This window comes from Borostomias antarcticus (assembly GCF_949987555.1).
Source record: "Borostomias antarcticus genome assembly, chromosome: 20".
NCBI classification, from domain to species: Eukaryota; Metazoa; Chordata; class Actinopteri; order Stomiiformes; family Stomiidae; genus Borostomias; species Borostomias antarcticus.
In genome coordinates, this window is record NC_140253.1 from 16,894,965 (window position 1) to 16,907,701 (window position 12,737).

Here is a 12,737-nt window from a genome sequence, read left to right on the forward strand (position 1 = left end):
CACAAGGCCTATTTATCATATTCATTTTTTACTTGTCCGATCAGACAACTGCATGAGGCTTCTTCCTCTTGCCCAAACAGAGTTTACTGGTCCCTGGGAAGCGGGGAAAACTGTTAGCCTACAGGTAGCGTGCCTTGTTCCTTAATCCCCCGGTGTTAATCATGGCTAGCCGGCAATAACCTAGCCTACCTGACTGGTCTCATCATTCTCCTCTCTCTTCCTCTTCAATAACCTAGCCTACCTGACTGGTCTCATCATTCTCCTCTCTCTTCCTCTTCAATAACCTAGCCTACCTGACTGGTCTCATCATTCTCCTCTCTCTTCCTCTTCAATAGCCTACCTGACTGGTCTCATCATTCTCCTCTCTCTTCCTCTTCAATAACCTAGCCTACCTGACTGGTCTTAACCATTTCCTCTCTCTTCCTCTTCAATAACCTAGCCTACCTGACTGGTCTCATCATTCTCCTCTCCCTTCCTCTTCAATAACCTAGCCTACCTGACTGGTCTCATCATTCTCTTCTCTCTTCCTCTTCAATAACCTAGCCTACCTGACTGGTCTCATCATTCTCCTCTCTCTTCCTCTTCAATAACCTAGCCTACCTGACTGGTCTCATCATTCTCCTCTCTTCCTCTTCAATAACCTAGCCTACCTGACTGGTCTCATCATTCTCCTCTCTCTTCCTCTTCAATAACCTAGCCTACCTGACTGGTCTCATCATTCTCCTCTCTCTTCCTCTTCAATAACCTAGCCTACCTGACTGGTCTCATCATTCTCCTCTCTTCCTCTTCAATAACCTAGCCTACCTGACTGGTCTCATCATTCTCCTCTCTCTTCCTCTTCAATAACCTAGCCTACCTGACTGGTCTCATCATTCTCCTCTCTCTTCCTCTTCAATAACCTAGCCTACCTGACTGGTCTCATCATTCTCCTCTCTCTTCCTCTTCAATAACCTAGCCTACCTGACTGGTCTCATCATTCTCCTCTCTCTTCCTCTTCAACAACCTAGCCTACCAGACTGGTCTCATCATTCTCCTCCCTCTTCCTCTTCAATAACCTAGCCTACCTGACTGGTCTCATCATTCTCCTCTCTCTAACTCTTCAAAAATCGTCGTATGTCTGTCTGGAAAATTGTATTGATATATATGGTTATAGGATCCGCTAGTTGTCATCAGGGAATTATAAAACCAAAGGCTTTGCCAACGTGCTTGAGATGGGCAGGAGCTGTCGGCACGTCTAACTGTAGCTATAACGGCACTTAGATTACTAACATAAATGCATTTTAGACAGTAGGCTAGGCATTTTGAGGAGTAGGCCTAGGTGCCAGCACCAGTGTTTGGCCCAAGTCAAACACTGGTTAACACTATGGTAATATTTGAGCAGCAATAGCCTACCTATCTTTCGTTATAACCTCATGCCGCTCACTGAAGAAAAAATCCCTTCACGCGCCGAGTCTTCCGATCACCTCAGAAAGGAGCAGCATGGAGCGGCAAAGAGCGCGCGGCCTATAGGCTCTTTATTGAAAATAAATAGTCCTAATGTGGGCGCGACAGTGGTTTTGAAAGCGCATTTAGGCAGAAATATTTAGAAAGTTTTATTTATATATAGCCTAATTTGTATTATTGTTTTTTGTATCAAATGTTTGGTGTGGCGGCAAGGATCTTGCCGTGGCGGTGCGCAAAACCTTACCAGCGGAAACGCTGACTCATGTAAAAACTACTGGTAACATACTAGTACAGTAGGACTCCACTTATCCGAACCCAACGGGACCGAAGGTCGTTCGTATCTCTGAAATGTCCGGATGACTGAAACTTAGGTTAAAATGCACCAAATTCAATAAGTGGTATACTTGTTTCATATAGACTCATAATAGACCAATAAATAACCTTAATTACTTGTGAAGATGCATCAAAATTGTAATCAAATAGCCAACTAAACTCATATAGCCTAGCCTATAATAGACCTACAGTAGCCTATAATAAAATAACCGAATTTCCACTTGAGTGCGTGCTTTGATAAAATACAGTACTTTATTCTCAAATGAGGCGTACGCTGCATCGATAGGCTACTGTATTCGCAGAACAAAATGGTATAGCCTAAAAACAACCCAACATTAGAACAATTAGAGCAAATGATCATCAATAAATAAATAAATAAAATGACAGACAAGTTGTCGTGTCTTAGGCTATTGTAGCCTAAAAGAAAGTCGCTAAAACAACCGATGTAGGCTAACGTGGCCTAGGCTGTAGGCTATTATTTAACAAATACAGTAGGTCTAGTAGGCTAATCTACATGCTCACAACACGTCTGTGTTCCTGAAGTCCATTAACTGGGAACGAAAAATGACTCGTTGCTCCTCTGCTTCAGGTTGCTGACGCGCTTTCTGGCTACCAAGGAATGCAGCTCTCGCGCAGCAGACTCGTTTGCGTTTTGCGCTGGACATTAGAGTAACAAAGAAATGAAACGTGACAGTAGGCTACAGCCTACAGGCAACATGTAGGTCTACATATAGTTCTGTTTTTATTCACAGTAGGATACAGTACTGTAATGAAAATACCACCAGTAACCAGACAGCAGGCTAAAAAAAAAAACGTTTTTTAAGCCTGTCCGGTAGACCGGGAGGTTCGGATCTCTGAAGTTCGGATGAGTGGGGTCCTACTGTATACACACTTCTTTAAACACACTAATGTAAAAACTGTACTGGTAACATGCTAGAGTACACACACTTCTTTAAACCCCATGACAGCCCTGTTTGTGTAGAACATGTTTGAGAAAGGCCGGGTTGAGGGCGATGGTGCTAGTTAAGGACGCCATGTTGGTTTCTCCCAGGAGCGCCGGACGGTGAGGAGCATGCATGAGGAGAACGAGAAGCTGCTCCGGGAGACCAGGAGCCTCCTCCTGCAGCTCAGCCAGGAGGAGGAGCTCCGCAAGGACAGTGTGTTTGCTGCCAGCAATGCTCAACGCAGGTAACACTCAGCAGACACACACACACACACATATACAGTACACACACACTCACAGACACCTACACACACACACACACACACACACACACACACACACAGTGCACACTCACACACACTCTCTCACACACACACACACACACACTCACTCACACACACATACACACACACTCACTCTCACAAACACAGATGTGCACACACACAAACACACACTCACACAAACACGCACACAGACACATTCTCACACACACACACAGATGCACACACACACAGACAGACACAGAGAAAAACATAGAGGGATACAAATACTGAAGGTGCAATTAATATACATTCACAAGGTAATGCACCAATTAATATACATTCACAAGGTCATGCACCAATTAATATACATTCACAAGGTCATGCACCAATTAATATACATTCACAAGGTCATGCACCAATTAATATACATTCATTTTCAGACATTCTTCAAGGGTACAAGTAGCAGCGTCTTCATCATATATGGCGGCTGCCAATGACAGCAGAGGCAGAGCTTTACTTACTGTAGCACATACCATACACTGCACATACTGTACACACTCACACAAACACACACACAGCCTATACACACACACACACACCCATGACTATTGAGCTAATCCCTTGGTCAGTGTGTATAATCTGTTCTTGTGTGCACGGTTCCAGGGCCAACTTCCTGGAAGAGGAGAACAGGCAACTACAGGATGCTACGCTTCAGATGTCCAATCAGATTGCAGCGCTGGAGCGCAATTTGCGTAACCATCAATCGTTGCGCAATACTGAGGTACTGTGACCACATCTTGTTGTGTGTGTCGGTGTGTGTGTCGGTGTGTGTGTCGGTGTGTGTGTAGGTGGTGCTGCTAGCTTGTTCCAGTTTCTTCCCACAGAAACTGTCAGTTTACAGATGAACAGAACTTAACTTGTTTTGTTCTCCCAATATTAACTTTACTTTATTGCTTTAAAATGACAGGGACAGTGCACATTAATGGACATTTCTGTAAATGTGCCAGTGTTAGCCAGCGTGGCTAGTTTTCAACTGCAGTCCCTGGGCAGATGTTATTGCAGCTCTGAAAAAGAATGGGGCATATTACAAAAAATACAACAAACATTCAGTGTACAAAACAACAAGACAATACATGGTGGACAGTCCTATACAACAATACGACATAGTAGACAGTACAACACAAACAATACAACAATCATCAATAAGAACCTAAAAGTTGCTCAGAGGATATTACTGCCAGTGTTTATGGTGAAGGAGCCCTGGTTTAAAATATGCTATGTTTGTGCTTGTGTTTCACCAGGAACTGCAGAGAATGTTCCACATGGAGAATCCCCTGCTAACACCCAGCCCCAGGTAGAGAAACTCCTCTTTGGTATCTATCTGTCCTACCTTTAAAAACAGATGCACTTACAGTATGTTCATGAAGGGACCTTATTTTATGCTTTTCTGTACCATCCACTCAAGCTAGGAACAATACCTACCGTGTTTAACAATAGAACCCCACCCTGAAGAACGTGTCCTGTGGTTGACAGGGTGGTTCCTGGGTCTGAGGACATAACGAACCTTTTGGACATCATCTACAGAAGCAAGGCCAGAACCACAGAGGACACCGCTGACCCATCTACCGTCTCCACCCTGGCGCCCTCTCTGTCCCGGGCTGGGCCCGCCGAGCTGGGCTACCTGAACCTCACCTGCCCCCAGCGAGCCTGCTCCTCCGACTCCCTCAGCACAGACAGCGGGGAGGTGTGAGGAATTCTTGTTGAATTCAGAAACCCAGGACTTGAAACGAACAATGTTAATCATGGAGTAAATGTATTATACAGTACTGTAATGTCAATGTAATTTTATTTATATAGCACAATTCATACAAATCAATGTAATTTTATTACGTTATTAGCACGGTACTTTACATAAAAGGAGATGGATAAAAACATAAATCATTGTCCTAGCTAATGTTCTCTTCAGGCTATGGCAGTTAATAATTTAAGATGAGCTTGCTATTCTATGGCAGTTACTAACTTTAGATAAGTTAGTAACGGTGTGATGATGGAGAGATGCACATCTTCATACTGTATGTCACATGGAAGTATACAGTACAGTGTACAATCAAAGTACAGTGTTCAATCAGTGCAGTGTACAATCACAGTACATTATTCAATCACAGTACAGTGTACAATCACAGTACAGTATTCAATCACAGTACATTATTCAATCACAGTACAGTGTTCAATCACAGTACAGTGCACAATCACAGTACATTATTCAATCACAGTACAGTGCACAATCACAGTACATTATTCAATCACAGTACAGTGTTCAATCACAGTACAGTGTTCAATCACAGTGAAATGTTGCTGCCTGCTCCATGATGTGCTCAAGTTACAGATACAGTAGTTACAATACACCAATCACCAATTAACAACTACACAAGAAATACAATCTATACAATATAAAGTGTAGAGTGTAGAATATAGATACAATATAAAGAAGCCTACTTTATAACTACACAAATAATGTTATAGATTATATATTTTATAAAAAATATTAAACTATATTTACTTAAAAATTTGAAGAAAAACAACAACAAAAAACATTCACATTGCATACATGGCATAGGCAAAGCAAAGCTAAGGTCCAGTTGTTTCTAGGACCAGGCTTTAAAAAAATCACACCAACCATCACACACCTATTTGTCTGTCTGTCTGTCTGTCTGTCTGTCTGTCTGTCTGTCTGTCTGTCTGTCTGTCTGTCTGTCTGTCTGTCTATCTATCTATCTATCTATCTATCTATCTATCTATCTATCTATCTAGCCTACAGTAGATGCAGGGAACTAGCTCTACCCGAAACGTTATGTCAGTACATAACATTTATTTCCCAAAACACAGATAGTCATAGAAACTCTCTGGTGAAATCTTCTCATGTTTTCTCAATAGATCAATATAATTACTATGCCAGTCAGGAATGCCTTCATCCAAGCCAGTTGAGCACATTGCATATGATCTTAGTATACAGTAATATCTGATGAGGTAGTTGATCCATAGGTATGATCCCTACTGCGAGACCCTACCAGGACCACTCAACACTCACTGTATCCATCCTTGTGGAACTTGAGCCCCAGACCCTGAAAAGCGACATTTTGCACTTAAATAGCAAATATCCACCAATATCCACTCAGCTATTATGTTATCCACTAGCCTGGCTTCAACACCCTGATCACGTGATCTCACATGCTGTTTGTCTAGTGGAGAGAAATCACATGATCAGTGTTGCCATGCTAGGCTAGTGGATATCAGTGGATATGTGCTATTTAAGTGCAAAGTGTTGCTTTTTATATAAAAGATGGGCTGGTACAACTGTAGCCACCACAGAGAAAACGCTTTCATCTTTTGAAAAATGTCTTCACTGAAAGTAACGAAATTATATTGTCTGTAGATGCAGTAATGTAGACAGAGTGACAAAAGTCTAAGGCACAATGAATGGTTCCTGGCAGGGCGGTGTACCGGGGTATAGCCCCGAATAGTATACCCACCTGGACCAGGGCTAGTTCATTACAATGGCTCCTGGACTACAAATGCTAGTCCAGAGCCATTTTTTCACAAAATGATGAAAATGCTGAGTTTGAGATAAGAAACTGTGGCGAATGTGGAGTATCTCAATATTGCTCTTCTGATCGTGGGAGAACTTCTCACTGCGGATAAAACATACAGGCAAACCACTTGCATTAGCTATGACTGCGTTAGCTATGACTGTGTTAGCTATGACTGCATTAGTTATAACTGCGTTAACTATGACTGTGTTAGCTATGACTGTGTTAGCTATGACTGCATTAGTTATAACTGCGTTAACTATAACTGTGTTAGCTATGATTGCGTCACAGTCGGTCCATTCTTATTTTTTCTTGTGGATATTGTATTCCTGAATCGCACCTCTTATACTTCACTCAAATCTTGAATTGTCAAATCTTTACAAGTTGGCGCTGGGCCTCGTAGAGAAGAAAATTTCCAGTGGCAGCCTGCTAACCTTCACTAACCTCTTTATTCCACCAGCATGTTTGTGTCGGACAGGCTATTTTAATGCTTCCCAAACAATTTAGACTTAATTCAGCTGGTCTCAGATCTGTTTATTCAACCCGATGTTATCAGTGGTTTTGTATTATTCGGCTACTAATTGTAAATTGGTATCACTTATTTCTAAATTTGCATGGGAGGCACCAACCATGAGTAGTCAAATGTGGCTCCAGAGTAGGGGCTTCACAGACTAGTCGATAGTCAAATAGTCGACTATCAAACCACTAGTTGACCTTGTGCATTGCCGGTCATTTTCTAAAATAAAATTGAAAAATCCCCCTAATTATGTTTATAGTTTTTTGTGCCATTGGGCACTGCTGTGGATAGTTCATCTTCGTCGTTTCAGCGTTTTTTAATTCTACATTTAAAAAAAGGTTATGACTGTTGTTATTGGGTTAAAAAAACAATCGTGATAAACCCTGTATTAATCGACTATCGGCTACTTTGGCGGAGTAGTGGATGACTAGTAGAATTCAGTAGTCCTGAATGCCCTACTCCAGATTATCCCTGAGGCTGTCATACTTCTTCTCTGCCCAGAGCAGACGTGTGACCCGGATGTCGCTGCGCTGGCCGATCTCGCTGGCCCAGCAGTACTCGGGCGACAGCAGCTTGCTGGGCTTGTTGAGCCATAGGTACTTGTTGAGGTGACTCTCGTCATGTCACGGCGCCTCCACCCCTCTGCTCTTGTCCTCCATGATGGTCTGGTGGCAGCTCTCCGCCAGCCATCGTACGCTCCGCCACGTGCCCCCGAACACGGCCGCGTGGTAGTAGAGGTCCTCGTCCTCGTTCTTCATGTAGGCCCTGGAGCCGGGGTTTCGGTCGTAAGTGAACGCTGTCCGTGGCTCGTGGTAGTATTAGGCATGGAGCAACGCCACCGACGTCCCCAGCGCCTCCGAGCCGAACCTCCCCACAAACAACTGGTCGACGTCCAAGCAGAAGACATGGCTGCTGCTGTGTTGGATGTGGGAGTCGATGGCGTCGGCGATGGCCCTCATGCGCATCATGGAGACGTCCTGCCAGCGGGCGTGCCTCTGGATATTCATAACCTTCAGCATGCGTCCCGGGGCCACTACAAAAGGACACCAGTTCATCTTCTCAAACCATCGAATGGACATTGGGATGCCACTGAAGATCCAACCTCTCATCACACGTGGAGATCCAGGAGCCAGTCAGGAAGACCAGTGGACCAGACCCAACCTCTCATCACACATGAGGGAACCAGGAGCCAGTCATGAGGACCATTGGACCTGGTAAGTATATTCAATATTATATTTTAATTGTTTAATCCTTACTTGTCAATAGCCTCTAAAACGTTAGTATAACCATATGAGATAATCCCTTTTCAGGTTTCACATCAAAATAGATTAAAATATTGCTCTCAATACACCTTTTAAGCCTAAAACTGTGTAATTGACCCTGAGGAACACACACTGGGACTTGATCACTCCTGGTGGGCCTGCCCAGGCCGAGGGAGTATAGTTGTTTGGCCGAAACACCGGTTGACGTCTGGGTAACTACTGATGATTGTGTTCCAATATTTAGTTGTTATAATAATCTGTAGACCTTATTGCCCCTAAAATTCATAGCAGGCCATTAATATTTCAGTTAGCATAGTCATAATGTAAGGCTTAGTGACCAAGTCTTTTAAATTAATATATCAGCTTAACCTAAACCTTAATTGTAATCCAGACCTTAACCTTACAGGCTTTTATATCTAAACTCAACCCAATCCTTCGCTCTAATCCTAACCTTACAGGTCTTTATACCTAAACCTAACCCAAACCCCTGCTCTGACCCTAAATTTACACACTAATATACCTAAGCCTAACCCTAACCTTTGCTCTAACCCTAACCTTACAGGCGAATATACCTAACCCTAACCCAAACCTCTACTGTAACCTTAACATCTAATCCTGAATTTACAGTTTTAATAACAAACCATAACCTGTACTCTAAGCTTGACCTTACAGGCTTTATTCCTCTCCTCTCCTCTTTTTTCCCCCTATGGGAGCTAGTGCGGATCCGGCCGCTCTTGATTTCAAGTGAGCGTGACTTGTGTTACTGCATCACACGTCAGCTACGATTCCTTCATTGGTTTCGTGGTGCACCCCTGTGTTCAGGCTGTAACCGTGGCCACCGTCAGGCGTCTACGGGGCCTGAGCCTCAATAACTATTTCCAAACCTGAACCAGAATCAATCACAGTCAGAACAGAGGCAGTGAGTCTCTCCCACAGAAACAGAATTTAAAAAAACATAATATATACAGCCTATCATTTTACAGTCTGGAGTACGGAATTCAGATTATAGGACACACACATGAGTACAGGACACACACACACACACACACACACACACAAACATACACACACGCATCCTCCAAACTAATCTTTATGCTTACAGTATATGGGTGTGTGTGTGTGTGCTCACAACTTACTGTATCCCTCCCCTTCTCTATCTCTCTCTCTTTCTCTCACTACTGTAGCTCCACTGATATATATGTATTTCACGTGTGTGTGTGTGTGTGTGAAAGCGAAACATTGAATAGGTGAAAAGGTGACTGAACACAAGGGAGAATTTAGCTCAGGCTTCATTTGCGGCCTTCTTGTGAATGAATTTCAAGTCTCAACAAAGTGTTCTGTTTTCCTACTTGAATGTTGTTCTAACTCTGTAGTTCGTTCTCATAGATCAGTCTGTTAAAACTACGAATTCTTCCCTGTGTGACATCACTTCCCTGTCCTCTTCATCTTGAAACTATGTCACTTCCTTTTTCACTATATAACCTATCGATCTCGTCCAAATCGGACTCACTCTGCCTGGATTCACTTCCTGTGCTAGAGTCCGACTCTGCAGAGTCGTAACAGAATAAAACTATTGCCTTTGTTTAAAACCAGCTTGACCGACCACTCGCGTGTTCTTTGAAATCTAAACTAAACCAAGTAAGATTTTTCCTTAACAATTTTGGCGACGAGTTCTGTGGGACGGCTGCTCGGTTTTCGACTTGTTTGGGCTGATCACACGGACGCGTGGCGTGCTTTCTCAAGGACGCGGGAGTTCAACCTCGGGACGCTATCGTAGCTGGTGGGGTTTACCCGGGGCCCTGGTCAGTCTGGAACTTGCTGAAATCTGGTACGTTGTTTGAATCTAGTTGAGAGTGGTCCCTTTATTTGTTCAGCTGTGATAACTTGGACAATAGGTTTATTCGCACCGGTTGTTGCACACGTGTGTCCTGGTTGCTTAAAGTCGGTTTTTTGAGCCGCATGCTCTCTTAAAAATCTATATAACTTAACCAGGGTTGGGTTTTTGTTAGCGAAGCATTTGCAACGTTGTGAAGTACTACACAGAATTCATACTCTCGAAAAGCCTTCTCTTTTGAATTTTTGGTTTGTGTTCCGCGTTGTGGGGGTTGCCGCGACTCGATGGAGCTTTGTTATCTGAGGCTTGTTGTTTTTGTTTTTCTACTCCTGTTGTGAAGAGCACAACACGGAGATGGCTGTTACACTTTGAGAGTTTATTTGAAATCCCCGGGTGGTTTGCTAGGTAAGTCGTGAAGGCCTTGTTTTGTTTTGTTTGTAGACTTGGATGTGTGTGTGTTCGTGGTAGACGGTGTCTTTCGTCGGCGGGTAGGCTACATTTGGCTGTTTGCTGCGTCCTGCGTCTTTTGTGGTTTATGTGAAGCTGAGGCTTCTATGTCTATTGGATCCATTGTATGTTTGAGTCTACACCAAGGTATATCTGTATTTGTTGATCTTGTATTGGGATTTGAGATCCTGGTTTTTGTTTTGTTTACTGTTAAACCCATGTTTATGCTGGGTGTTTTATTTTATGCTGGTTTTGGTTTGTGTACGTTTCTGTGATTTATTTTCATGCTGGCTGCACTCTGGCTAAGCTACTGTTCTTGATCTGCTCTAACTAGCTATCTTCTATGCTAGCTTTTTGTTCTGCTCCAAGCTAGCTATCTTCTCTGTTAGCTATGGTTTTCGTTGTTCTATTGTTTCAATGCTAGCTTCCACGTGCTAGCTAGTTCATCCACATGTTGATTAGCCCACGTGTTAGTACTTCCTTCTAACTTTGTGCACACGTGGTTAACTTCCGGTTTTGCTGCTTGTGTGAAAAAAAAAGAGACTTCCTGTTTTCCCTCGTGGTCCTCCATTTTGAGGGTCCACTATTTTGGTTCTACAACTCTCTTGGCTCCTGAGTGTGCCATTTTGTTGGAGAAGGGAAGAGAAAAAAAAATTACAGAAAAAAAATAAAATAATAATCTCTCAGCACAGCAGTGATTGTGAGTGAACGTGTCTAGTCTTATTTGTTGTAATTTTTACAAATTGCTTTAAACTCTATTTTGTACTCATGGGGTTTTATTTTCTTTCTTTTAAACTATGGAAACAATGTTAGGGTTAAGTTAAGAGGACAGCTTGATCATTTTGAATTAACTAGAATAAAGTAGAAATTATAGACTGCCATAGGATTGGTTTTATCTTGCTGCATGGGAAAGCTGCTCATTAAATCTGGAACTAGTGGCGTCAGAAATACCTTCATCAAAGAAAGTCTGTTACTCTGCTGCAGCTCACACCACCTCAGGCGTCACAGTTCACATCTCCCCCTGGTGTTTATTCTCCTGTTGACCATATGATTGCCATATCCCTTGTGTCACCTCCCTTTAGAGCCCCCTTCCCTCAAACCTCTTTGGTTCTCAAGCTTTGCCCCCTCCAGGTTATGACACCCCTACTAGCCGTTATTATTTCAATAAAAGCAGAAGGGCATTTCCAGAGGGAGTGTAGAGACTATACGCTAGAATGCAGGAGTCTAATGTCAGTGCTCCACAGGGTGGTGGATTCTGACTAGATGGGACAGATAGGGAGATCTAGGGTGAGTGAGGGTGTACGTGACGGGGTAAAATCATTCATATTTGCCAATATCTCAATCTGCATACAGCACTGTCTAACAACCTAATTGTAATTGTTTTTTTAAGATCTCATTGTTATAGCTGATTTCAGATGCACATTCATTGGTTCTGAGTTTTACAGACAACTGGCGTTCTGGGACTGCCGGATAAATGCCACACCGGTTGGAACCGCAAGTATTTGAATAATTTGAGATGACTGCCAATTAAAGTTGTGTTAGATGAGGCTAACTTCACACTCAATTCACTGTATTATTGTCATATTAACCTAATATGCTCGGATCTGCTTTGCTAACTAGTTTTCAGAGGTGTTGTGACTCCAACGGAATTAATATCCAGCCTAAGAAGGTCAAACCAACACACTACATTCTGGTTCATGGCCTTTAACTAATTGGACATATTCTTGAAAAAAAAACAAAAAAAAAGACATCACTCCAATTTATCAAAACTCTTTTCTATAATTTATTTTGTTATGTTTATGTACTGTCATAGAAATTGTAGTTTCATCACCTCCTTTTGTATTTCACTACCTCCCTCAACCTTTCACATAGCTGTGCTAACCTAATTCATGACAGGATGACCTCCAGGAGGTCAACACACCTAGACGTTGTCTACTCCAGAATAATCATCCTTTGTCCCTTTGTCTCTTCAAGAAATGACCGCCTTTTCTCATGTCACGTGACTGTATTCTCGACCACTGTTGATGACGCCTGCCATTTAATATGACGTACAATGGGTTAGCCAATCACATCCTGGAAGTGCCATACCTGTGTTTTGCTTGAATATA

The 12,737-nt window shown here is 42.7% G+C and overlaps 1 pseudogene across 1 annotated transcript; it reads right to left on the reverse strand.

Annotated features, from left to right (window-relative positions):
- Positions 1-7,541: 7,541 nt before the first annotated feature.
- Positions 7,542-8,141, reverse strand: LOC311322616 (N-acetyllactosaminide alpha-1,3-galactosyltransferase-like; annotated as a pseudogene). The gene has a single exon. The product of its transcript is annotated as an N-acetyllactosaminide alpha-1,3-galactosyltransferase-like (transcript).
- Between the last annotated feature and the right edge of the window lie 4,596 nt (positions 8,142-12,737).